The 12,478-nt window shown below is 41.9% G+C and overlaps 1 protein-coding gene and 1 non-coding gene across 8 annotated transcripts in view; both read left to right on the plus strand.

Annotated features, from left to right (window-relative positions):
* The window catches only part of MPRIP (myosin phosphatase Rho interacting protein), a 151,316-nt gene that overhangs the window by 57,503 nt on the left and 81,335 nt on the right, over nucleotides 1–12,478 (plus strand). The window lies entirely within an intron of this gene.
* LOC126014557 (U6 spliceosomal RNA) lies at nucleotides 11,865–11,972 on the plus strand. The gene has a single exon (XR_007497594.1). It is a non-coding gene; the product is annotated as a U6 spliceosomal RNA (small nuclear RNA).

The following is a 12,478-nucleotide window of genomic DNA, read 5'->3' on the forward strand; positions in this document are numbered from 1 at the left end:
AAGTCTTTCTTCTCTCCCCTTTGAACAGTTAAGTTCAGGAACTTAGGAACATAGCCTTTTCTATTGGAAAGTGCAAAGGTCAGCCTCTGGAAGCTTTTTCTTGTCATTTATGACTGCATGTGAGTAGGGGTAACATTTTTCAAATTTGGAATGGCAGGATGAAAAGTGTTTAGTCATGGAGCTATTTGGGAAAAGAATGAGCAGGCTTTGGGACATTATAGCCCAAGTTTCAAGATGATCCAGTTCAGACCCTCAGTTTCATATGAGGAAACCTAGTGCAGTGGTTTCCTCACACTACTAAGGAGTGACGCTGAGCTGAGTGGTGGCATGGGTAAGTAGCCAGCCTTTCTGGTCCTGAGTGGTGTTCTGTGCCCTTTGGAGAGTAGTGACTGAGTGGGAGTACACTGTTTAACATATGTGGGCATAATCTGAAGTGACCTGTTGTCATGTGCAGTATCATGGGTTCCTAGTCTAGGAGAGGGAAGAAGTTAAGGGCCAGCCAGATTAGCAGGTAGAACGATCAGACACTTCATAGCAGTGTAGGAAAGGTTCATTTACAGGTAATCCTGACTCATTTGCATGAATCAAGAACTGAGGAATCATCAAGTGTAGGTACTTGCTTTGCTTGTGGCTGACCCAGGTTTGATCTCCAGCACCGCAGTGAGCAGTGAGCACAGCCATTCCAAACCCGAACTCCTCCCATCCCCCACAAAAAGAATCGAGCAGACGTAGATACCAGTCCCATAGGGCCCGATTTTGATGTGAATTCTTCTGGGAACCCTTCACTAACAAAAAAGCCCAGACCAACATTGGTGTCTTTGGGTGCCATCAGTCCTGCACTTTGTGTATACACAGCTCCTTTGGTGATGGGAAGGAAGAGCAGCCATTCTTGTTGAATGGAGAGATGAATAATGTTGCCCCTACACCCTGTGCTATGCTAGCAACTGACAGTGGCTGTGAGTGGCACTCATGTGGGAGATCTTTAGAGCTGTGGGCGAGTTTGTCTGCCCTCGCTGTAGCCTGCAAGGTGAGTGTTTGTGTTAATGCACTGGGTGGCTCCCTCCTGCAGAGAAAGAAATGACTTCGGGTATGAGGAAAATAAACAACTTGCAATAATTGACTAGAAAACTAATTAAGCAGCCACAGGGAAAGGGCATTTGAAAAAGTGACTTTTAATAGGAGCTAGCAACAAAAATCATTTAATACTGAAAACATAAGCCAAATGACTGCCCACATATGTTCATGTATGAGCCCCAGTTTTCATACTTATGTGCTCAGACTTTCTTACAGGTGTACATTCATGCTCACATAGGACACAGCATCATGAAGCCAAGCTGCTAAGACTAGTCTTCTTGAGGGAAAAAAATATTCTTCATCTCTACTTGACTATAAAGTTTGCTTTGGATTTTGCTGAGAAATGGGCAGTATCCACAGTTTGATAAGAGAACTCTTAAAATATTAATTATGGGGCTGGATCAATAGAACAATGCTAGGATGTTTGCCTTGCACACGGCCAACCTGGGACGAACTGGTTTTGATCCTCATATAGTCCCCCGAGCCTGCCAGGAGCTATTTCTGAGCACAGAGCCAGGAGTAACTGGCCAGGAGTAACTGGCCCAAAACCAAAATCAAACAAACAAAAATATTAATTATGGTATGGCAGTTTAGTATGTTAGTGTCTCCACCATTAGCTTAATATGTTAATTTCTCCACAGAACACTCATTTTTCTTTTTAAGTGAATCTTTTCTGTGACAGGACTGTAAGGAGAATATTTTTTATGGTGGTAAGGTTCTCTCAACCCAGGAGACCGTTGACTGGTGGGATGCTAGTAAATGATGAGTGGGTGTGATCACATTGGACCCCAGATAATCTCTCATGTAAAGATGGCAGCTTTTAATCACAGCTGCCAAGTCTCTTTTGCAGTCTAAAGTCATTCTCAGATTCAGGGATTAGGGCATGGATATCTTTGGAAGCTTTATTCAGCTGGTGGAGTGGGTTTAATCAGAAAATGCTTTTGCCTAGGGCTCTGGAAACAGGAAGGCCTGGACTCCCAGTTCAATTCCCCAGCACTGCAGCCATCTCACTTCTGTGTGACCAGAGGACAGGGCCTCCTCCTCTGGTGGCCTTTTTTCCTGACTTTAGCTGTAGTTGGTGAAGTCGGATGCTCATAACTGCTATTGATAGGCAAAGGGAATTAATTAGTATGTTATGGGTAGAGGGAAAGGCAGTACCTAGAGGAAGGAAAAGGTCAGGCCAGCAATAGTTTCTCCCCATTGGCATAGACACAGCCTCAGTGTTGGTTTTTCTTTTTTTTTTTTTTTTTTTTTTTTTTGGTTTTTGGGCCACACCCGTTTGATGCTCAGGGGTTACTCCTGGCTATGTGCTCAGAAATCGCCCCTGGCTTGGGGGAACCATATGGGACGCCGGGGGATCGAACCGCGGTCCTTCCTTGGCTAGCGCTTGCAAGGCAGACACCTTACCTCCAGCGCCACCTACCCGGCCCCAGTGTTGGTTTTTCTATCCTTTCAGAGCAGCCACCTTTTCATAAGGGGCAGGGTTGAGTCTTGGCATAGTGCAGTCAACACACAGGACAAGCAGAGGAGGAAGGACTCTCCTTGCCTTGAACTACTGTGCCACTACTGAGATGAGCCTTTTATTTGCCTTAGCAAAGGTTGTGTGTGTCGTGTATCCCCCGCCCTGCACCCCTCCCCCCGGATGCTGATGGTTGCAGGTGGAGGGGACAGGGACTCCAGAATCCAGATGGTGACTCTGGATTTAAAATGTTTAAAATGTGTAATTCGTTTCCTTCGGCAGAGCCACTGGGGGTTCTGTCATTTCAACCAGCTGGGAATGGGGTGCTGGCAGTGCTTTGCAGTCTACAAAGGTGGTGAAAGGGGATGTTTGTCAGGGGCATCAGGTAGCCTGAGACTCCTCTTCCACCTAACTGTCTTTGAAAAAGAAAGAGATGAAGAAACAGTGGGGCCAGGAATTTGGTGCAAATAGGTCCTGAGGTCGACCAGTCTTGGTACCACATGTCCCTCCACCTCCAGCAACCTCACTCTTGACTGAACATAACTGGGAGTGGTCGGGGTCTCTTCATCTATCCAGCACCACCGGATGTGACACCTATTTGAAAATGAAAGGAAAGGGAAAAGACATGGCTCAAAGGACTGAGTGCTTGCTTATGTGACAGAGGTCCTGCACCTGTCCCCTACATCATGTGGTCCCCTTAGTTCCACTGATTGATGCCTAGCAGCTCTCATTACTACCATGTGTGACCCTTAAACAGAAACAAATATAGTCACTTTCACTGTATTATACATTTATTTCAACCTTCAAATAGCCCACTGGGGAGAGCAGATTTGCCCAGACACAGTGGGGGTCCTTGGTTCTGGGTATGGAGCTGCTTGGTTTCATTTCCCATACTATGAGCCAGAACCCAGACATAACTACTGACTCAGGGATTCCAGAGCTCTGTCTGGTTAATGTTTGGAGAATCCTGATACAGCAGGATAAGCAATAATAGCAGTCTTTACACTTTTGTGCTAGGGTCTGTGCTCAAGTGCTAGATTGGTGACACTTGTCACATTCATAAAGAGGCTACAGAACACCTTGTTGGCACTTAGAAGTGACAGAACGTGGGCCCGGAGAGATAGCACAGCGGCGTTTGCCTTGCAAGCAGCCGATCCAGGACCAAAGGTGGTTGGTTCGAATCCCGGTGTCCCACATGGTCCCCCGTGCCTGCCAGGAGCTATTTCTGAGCAGACAGCCAGGAGTGACCCCTGAGCACCGCCGGGTGTGACCCAAAAACAAAAACAACAACAAAAAAAAGAAGTGACAGAACGTGAAGGGATGGACTAACTCTCTTCCTTATTCCCTCAAGTCAGCTAATGTCTGAAGAATCCACTGGGCTTGGATGACATTTGACCTCTGGGCATGAATCTGCACTAATCTGGCCCTCAACCTCCACACTTTCTCAGAGGCCCCAACCAGTGCTGCCTCCTATTCTGGTTTCAGTGATTTGGGGGGCTTCCCCAATTTCAAAGTGACCAAGGAAATAGTAGATGACTATTGAGAGGGTCTTTGGAGGCATCCTGTGGTCTGCCTTCCCCCTGGGTAGTTGGGAGTAGTCAGACCCAGGGCACAATGTCAAGGTTCCCTGCCACTAGGTTTCAAAGCCACAACTCTTGCACCTGCAGTGGGGGCTCAGTGTGCCCAGGTAGGTCCTAAATGAGCTGCAAGCTACTGAAGAACAGATATACTTCTTTATCTCTGTCCCAGCAAAGCCTCAGGGATTGGTGCTAAGTATATGTCATCCCTACAGCTGATTGTAACAATTGGTCTTTGTCCAGTATGCTACATTGGACATGGTATTCCTCTTACCCTGTGCCCCACCTAGCACTGAAGGACAGAAGCTGCTATAGATCCTGGCAGCTTAGACAAATTAAGGGTGAAGGCCAGAGCGATAGTATAACTTGTATGTCACTTGCCTTGCACAGGTTTGACCTCATATGGTCTCCATGCCCCACCAGAGTGACTTATGAGTTCATAATCCCTGGCCCACAACTCAAAGGAAAAATAAAAAAAAAAAGAGATTGGTAAGAATGGGATAAAGGAATTGAACGGGCTGTGGTGGTGTAGGAGTGTGGCAGGATGTGTTCCAAAGAGAGTGCTCTTTTCCTGTACTTTTAAAAATAGGGACCAGTCAGGTGATCCTTGCTAGAAGCCTTGTAGTGAGGGGATATAGCATAACAGGTCTGTGCTCTACCTATTTTGAGTGCTTTTCCATCCTAAAAGAATGCTTTAGGTTTTTTTTTTTCTTTTGGGGGGGCACACACACATTTGATGCTCAGGGGTTACTCCTGGCTAAGTGCTCAGAAATTGCCCCTGGCTTGGGACCATATGGGACACCGGGGGATCGAACCGAGGTCCTTCCTTGGCTAGCGCTTGCAAGGCAGACACCTTACCTCTAGTGCCACCTTTCCAGCCCCAGCTTTAGGTTTCTTATCAATTTAGGGACCTTCATTTCATGATGAAGAAGAGAAGACAACTCATTTTCTCAGATAAAAGGTTAGGAAAAAAGCCCCGGCCCACAATATGTTCAGATCTGGTTTCTGTATAAATCCTGACATTGGCGGTAGTAAAGCATGGTCAGAGGATTTCTGTAAAGGGGAGTCTTGCAATTTTTTGGGCAGTGTTGCTGAGTGGCTTAGGGGTGGGGTGCGGTGTGTGCTGCCTCTGAGCTTCAGATGAGAGCCTTGAGCAAAAAATAGCACTCATACCTTACCTGGTCTCTGAGCTGCTCATCTCCTCTCCCTGACCCCCCCCCTTTCCTTCTATTTATTATATCTCTTTTCCCAGCTACCCTCCAAAGTTCCCCTTCTCTCTCTCGAAGAGCAGCAAAGTGTGGTAAGCGCACAACAATCATTCATACTGAAGCTTCCATTGTCCAGGGAGGGGAACTTATTTTCTGTGATTGGTAGGAGAACTTCTAGAGTCAGATGGACACTGGGTTGTTATATATTCTACACAAGCCAATGGGATTTAGGAGGTGTGTGTGCAGATTTGTTGTTTTTGTGGTCTTCTTACCAGAGTGGAGGTGGGGAGCAGAGAGACCAGCATGTGGTGATGGTAGTGGGTCATCCAAGGTGCTCCTGAGAGGCATTTTCTTTTCTCTTCGTTTGCTTTTCTTGGCCCACTGGGTCAGATCAGTGTGCTCAACTTCTCAGCTACCTTTTTGTTTGGAAATAAAGACAAGTGCACTGCTCTTCCAAAGAAGGGAAAGATGAGTGGAAGCTTGCATGTTAGACCACACAGCCATTTTTTATTTACTTTTCTACCTAGATTGTGTAGAGAAAGACAAACTTACATAGTTGGCATTGAAGGTCATCTGGACAGCTTCTTGGGTAGCACACCTGTGGCTCTGTAATGGGGCCTTCTGGAAGCAAGGAGAATAGTGTCTTCCAGATTAGGGGTGGGCTATAACTTTTGCCCTGAGGGAGAAGGAAAGCCCAGTTTTCTGAGAAACAGATGGTGAAATCACATTTCTGTATCCATTCTTTCCACATGTCCATTCACTATGTAGAGGTCCTAACACAGATGCTAGGAATGTAGTAAGCTCTGCAGTTGTTGAAGAGCTGGATTAGGGAAGAGGTATACAGTATAGAATTTGCACCTTTGGTTTAATTGTACATATAGTCTACTAGCAATTTTGGCTATGCTGGCTTCCTACATTTAATATTAGTCTTTTCCCATTTGGGGAGAAAATCGTATGTCTAATTTTAGAACACAGTTTGGTTTAAACTTTATATTAAAGGTTCCAAGTCAAGTACTGGAACTGGAGCAACTTTGGAACCGATCTTTCCTAAACTCCTTTGGGCAACATGTAAAACCTTCCTCCTTGAATGCTCAATTTTATGTTCTTAAACTTAGAGAAAAACCATCTCTTATTTCTAATGGCCTTGCTCAGTGAAGAAAATTTACATATGAACACACTCCAGAAAGAATCTACATCCAGAATTAGCTTCCTGGTTTTAGGGCCCTGGTAGTTAGTTTGCCATAACTTTTGGAAATTATTTTATATTCTCATTAGTGTGACAATGTGCTGGTTATTTTGGAGGTTATGTAATATATGTATTTCTCTTTTCTATAGCTCAGTCTTTACTTTGGGATCTTACTCTGTTCTGACACGTGAAGGCTGAAAATGGGCCAGGTATGAATTTTAATGGCATCATGGAGGTATTAACTTAAATAATACAAGTACATAGTTTAAAAGGTCAAATACATAGCCACGAAACTTACAGTACAAAAGAATGTGCTGCCTGCCCCATTCTTCCTTACTCCTGAACCTGTTTCCAGAGGACGCCAATTCTAACTCATAGTTAGAAAATTTTAGATTTTGGTCTCTGTCAGTAATAGATTTATTTGTACTGCTACTTTGTGAGCTTTGTTTTGCTTTTGAGTTTTTGGTTCAAACCTGGCATTGTTCAGGAGCAACTCTATAGGCACCATCCTTTGAGCCCTGCCAGGAGTGATCTCTGAGCACAGAACTAGGAGTTTTTCATACTTGAATTTTAGTCATACTGTGCACAAGCATCTGTTCATCAGCGTCCACTTTCTCCACCAATGTCTCCAGTGTCCCTTCCACCCCGTAGCCTGTCTCTGTGCAGATACTGTTTTGTTTTCTTTTTTCCTTTTAGATACTGTGATTTGCCGTTTTGTTGCTGAACAGTTATCATGCATATCACATTACCTCCTTTTGACACCCAGTTCTTGTCCAGAGACATCATTCTTACTACTATTGTCAAAGTGGTCCCTTCTCTGTCCTAACCATCTTCCCCACTGTGGCAAGTTTCCTACTAAAGACCATCTTTCTAATCTTTTATTGTTTTTGAATATTATTCTTCTACCTTTTATTTTTAATATCCCACAAATAAATGTGATCATTCTATGTCTGTCCCTTTTTTGCTGGCACCTCTCACTTGGCATGATACTTTCCATGTCCACCAATGTATTAGTGAGTTTTATGACTTTATTTTCTTTTTCTAACAACTGCATAGTATTATTCCATTGTATCGATGATTCATAGCTTCTTTATTCATTCCTTTGTTTGGGGACACTTGGGTAGTTTCCAGATTCTGGCTGTTGAATAGTGTTGCAGTGAACATAAAAGAGTAGATGTCTTTTTGCTTTGTGTTGGGACCCTTAGGGTATATTCCCAGAAGCAGAATTTCTGGGTCATATGGAAGCTCAATTCCTACTTTTTTGAAGAATATCCATATTGTTTTCCAAAATGGACCAGTTGACATACCTACCAGCACTGAATAAGGGACCCTTTTCCCTACATTCACAACACTGATGGTGGTTCTTTGTGATTAGTGAGTCTCTTTGGTGTGAGGTACTATCTTATTGTTGCATTGATTTCCATTTCCCTGAAGACTAATATAGAGCATTTCTTCATGTGCCTTTTGACCATTTGGATCTTTTTTGAGGGTGTTTCTCTTCATCTCTTCTCATTTTCCTTAATGGATTTGGACGTTTCATTAAATTCTACCAGTACTTTATATTCTGGATATTAATGCTTTATCAGATGAGAGGTAGAAAAATAATTTTCTCTGTCTGAATTGTCTCTGTATTCTTTTGAGGTACAGAAACTTCCTAATTGAATGTATTTCCATTTATGTTTGCTTCTACTTGCAGGGTTACTGGTGTTTCATCTATAAAGATACCTGTAGTTTCAATGTTATGGAGAGATATGCCCATGTTTCCATTATGTACCTTTTGGATTCATGTCTAATATTTTGGATCTTTTGATATTTCATGTCTTTAGACCATTTTGATTTGACTTTTGTGTATGGCATCAGGAAGATATCTAAGTTTATTTTTGTGTGTGTGTGTGTGTCCAATCAGTTTTCCCAAAACTTATTTTTGTATGTGTGGCCAATCAGTTTTCCCAAACCCTCTGTTAAAAAGGCTTTCCATGCCCTACTTTATATTCTTTGCTCCTTTATCAAAGGTTAACTGATTATATACTTGAGGGTCTGTCTTTGGACTTTCCAATTCAATTCCATTGATTAGATGGTCTTTTTTAATTCCAGTATTATGCTGTTTTAATTACTACTGCTTTGTAGCACAGTTTAAAATTCAGAAAAGTGATGCCTCCCATCTTTTCCCCCCAAGAATTGCTTTAGCTATAGAGGATGGTGGGCAGTACTGTTATTGTTTCATGTAAATATCAGAAGTGTTGGATCTGTTTCTTTGAGAAATGTCTTGGGAATCCTTATAGGACTGCATTGGGTGTATAATGCTTTGGGGAGTGTTGTCATTTTGATGACGTTAATTCTCCCAATTCATGAGCAGGGAATGTTTTTATTTCCTCATGTCCTCTTTTATTTTCCTGAAGTAATGTATAGTTTTCTTTGTAAAGGTCTTAACCAAAGTTAAGCTGATTCTTAGGAACTTGATTTTCAGATGCACAATTGTGAATAGAATTCGCGCCCCCCCCATCCTATTTTATTATTTGCATATAGGAAAGCCATGGACTTTGCATGTTAATTCTGTAGCCTGCCATTCTACTGTACAACTCTGTTGTTTCTGGGAACTATTTTTGTAGTTTATGAGTTTCTAAATATAGCATTATATCATCTAGAGAGAGAGAGAGAGAGAGAGAGAGAGAGAGAGAGAACGAGCTTGAGAGAGAGAATGTTAGAGTTGTTAGTGGCACTCAAGGGTGACTCCTGGCTCTGCACTCAGAAATTACTCCTGGCAGGTTCAGGGGACCATTTTGGATGCCATGGATCAAACCTGGGTCTTCTGCTTGCAAATGCCCTACCTGCTTTGCTATCACTCCAGCTACATATTGAGAGGTATTTTTTAACCATAAATAGTTATTGGATCTTGTCAAATCTCTACATCTTTTGATGTGATCATGATTTTAATTTTTCTAGTATTGATAGTATCAAATTGATTGACTTAAACCATCATTATATCCCCAGAATGAATCCCACTTGTAATGGTGTATGATCTTTTTGATCATACATCATGAATTGTTGGATTTAATTTGCAGCATATTGTTAAAGTCTTTTGCATCTGTATTCATCAAGAATATTGGCCTCTGGGGCCAGAGAGATAGCATAGTGGGTAGGAATTTTTTTCCCCTATGAACAACCTGAGTTTGATCCCAGAACTTTTTATTTGGTCCCCTGAACCTGCCAGGAGTAATTTCTGAGCACAGAGTCTGGAGTAACATCTAAGTGCTACTAGGTGTTGCCCCAAAACAAACAAATAAACAAAATTAGCCTGTAATTATCCTTTTTGTGTGGTGTGTCTGTCTGCTTTTGGTATTAGTGTGATGCTTTTCTTAATGGGAATATTTGGGAATATTTCTATTTCTACAGTTTACTGGAAGAGGCTAAAAAGGATTGGCAGTAGGTCCTCTTAAAAGGTTTAAAAGAATTCACTAGAATATCTAACTGGACCTGGGCTTTTGTTTGGGGGAAGACTTTGATTACCATTTCAATTTCCTTGATAATGATAGGTTTGTTCAGGTATTCCGGATTATTTTGGTTTAGCTTTGGTAGGTTATAAGAGTCTAAGAATTTTCTATTTCTTCTAGGTTCTCTTGTTTCATGGCATATAGATAGATATTCAGAGCAGTCTGTGATCCTTTGCATATCCATGGTATCTCTTGTGGTTTCTTTCTCTTTCATTTTTGATTCAGTTTATTAGAATTCTCTCCTCCGCATCTGTCTTAGAGTGATTTGTTGATCTTGTTTATTTATTTAAATAACAAGGTCTTGGTTTACTAGTATTTTGGGTTTTTTTTTTTTTTCATTGATTTCTGCTCTTCAAAGTTTTATTTTCTTTCTCTGATCTTCTTTGGATCTCCTTTTGTTGGTTATTTTCTTATTTATTTATTTTTTGCCACACACAACAGCAACCTTGATCTGCACTCAGAGAATCACTCCTGGCAGATTCAGGGTATCCCGGGATCAAATTTAGATCAGCCTTAGGCAAGGCAAGCACCCTACTAGCTCTGTACTATCACTATGGTTCCAATTTTTTATTTTATTTTTTTTTTTTGGTTTTTGGGTCACACCCAGAGGTGCTCAGGGGTTACTCCTGGCTGTCTGCTTAGAAATAGCTCCTGGCAGGCATGGGGGACCATATGGGACACCGGGATTCGAACCAACCACCTTTGGTCCTGGATCGGCTGCTTGCAAGGCAAACACTGCTGTGCTATCTCTCCAGGCCCTGGATCCAATTTCTTATGCTGTGCTTTCAATTTATTTATGTGGGCCCTTTCTTCCTTTCTGATGAATGCTTGCGAGGTTATAAACTTTCCTTTGAACATCACTTTGCTGTGTCCCACAAATTTTGGTAGAGCATGTCCTCATTCTTATTTGTTTCCAGGAATCTTAATTTTTCTCTCTAACTGATTGTTCGGTAATGAGCTGTTTAATTGCCAGGTGTTTGAGTTAATCCTCCATTTCTGTTTGTGATTAACTTCTATTTTCAGTGCATCATCATTTGAGAGGATAGTTCATTCAATTAATTTCTATCCTCTTGACATTATAGAGGTTTATTTTGTGGCCCAGCATGTGGTCTGTCTTAGAGAATGCCTCACATGTCCTACGGAAGAATGTGTATTTGGTTTTTGGAGGATGAAAAGCAATATATATCTACTAGAACCCATCTTCTATTTTTTTCCTTCAAAGCCAGTGTTTCCTTGCTGAATTTTAGTTGGTCATCAAGAGGTCACATAGTGCTGTTGAAGTATCCAACGATTGTTCTATCTTTCTTCAAGACTTTTAGCAGTTATCTTAAGGATTTTGCTGGTCCTTCATCAGACACATATGTTTTAGAGTGTGATTTCTTTCTGATATACATATCCCTTGATCATTAAGAAACGACCCTCTATTTTTTATAACCTTTGTGAGTCTGAAGTCTGTTATTGTCTAATATTATTATTATCACCCTAGTCCAGGGGTCTGCAACCTTTCAGACATAAAGAGCCACTTGGACCCGTTTCCGAAGGAAACTGGGAGCCGCAAAACCATTGCAACATTTAAAACAAATATAACACTGCATATATTGTTTCTTACCTTAATGCTATATACGTCACCAGGTACGGCTGCCTCCATTGGCTCCGCTCCTCAGCTCCGCCTCACTGCTATAGATATAGCGGAGAGAAGCGGAGCTGAGATTAAAGCAGTATTTTTTTTTTCTGACATCGGCTCCGGAGCCGCGGCAAGCCTTCAAAAGAGCCGCATGCGGCTCCGGAGCCGCAGGTTGCCGACACCTGCCCTAGTCTTTTTGAAGGAGTTGTTTGCTTGAAAGATTGTCTTCCAATCTTTGGTGTTGAGTGCTCGCTTTGACTGCATATATACTAAAATTGAAACAACAACAGAGAAGATTAGCGGGGCTCTTGCACAAGAATGATCCAATCTTTGGTGTTAAGTCTGTTTTCTCTGACTATTCTAATGTGTTTCTTGCAGGCAGCAAAGTCTTAGATTTAATTTCCTTATACATTTTGCTACTCTGTTTATTAATTGATGCCTTACCAGTGGTCCTCAAACTATGGCCCGCAGGCCACATATTGTATTTGTATCTGTTTTATTTCTTCATTGCAAAATAAGATATATGCAGTGTGCATAAGAATTAGTTCATACGTTTTGTTTTTACTATAGTCAGACCCTCCAATGGTCTGAGGGACAGTGAACTGGCCCCCTGTTTAAAAAATTTGAGGACCCCTGCAAGACTATTGATATTGAGAGAAACTACTGTTATGGAGTTTTGTACCATCTTTCTATAGAAATTTAAGTTTGTCTTGCCTTAAAGTAGCCCCTTCAGTCTTCTTACAAAGTTGGTTTTGAGCCTATGATTTTCCTGAACCTCTTGTTTTGTTTTTTTTTTAATGTGAAGTTTTCTATTCCTTCAGTCCTGAATAAAAAACCTTGCTGGGCAGTTTTCTTGGTA

The sequence above is a fragment of the Suncus etruscus genome, chromosome 7, assembly GCF_024139225.1.
Source record: "Suncus etruscus isolate mSunEtr1 chromosome 7, mSunEtr1.pri.cur, whole genome shotgun sequence".
NCBI lineage: Eukaryota > Metazoa > Chordata > Mammalia > Eulipotyphla > Soricidae > Suncus > Suncus etruscus.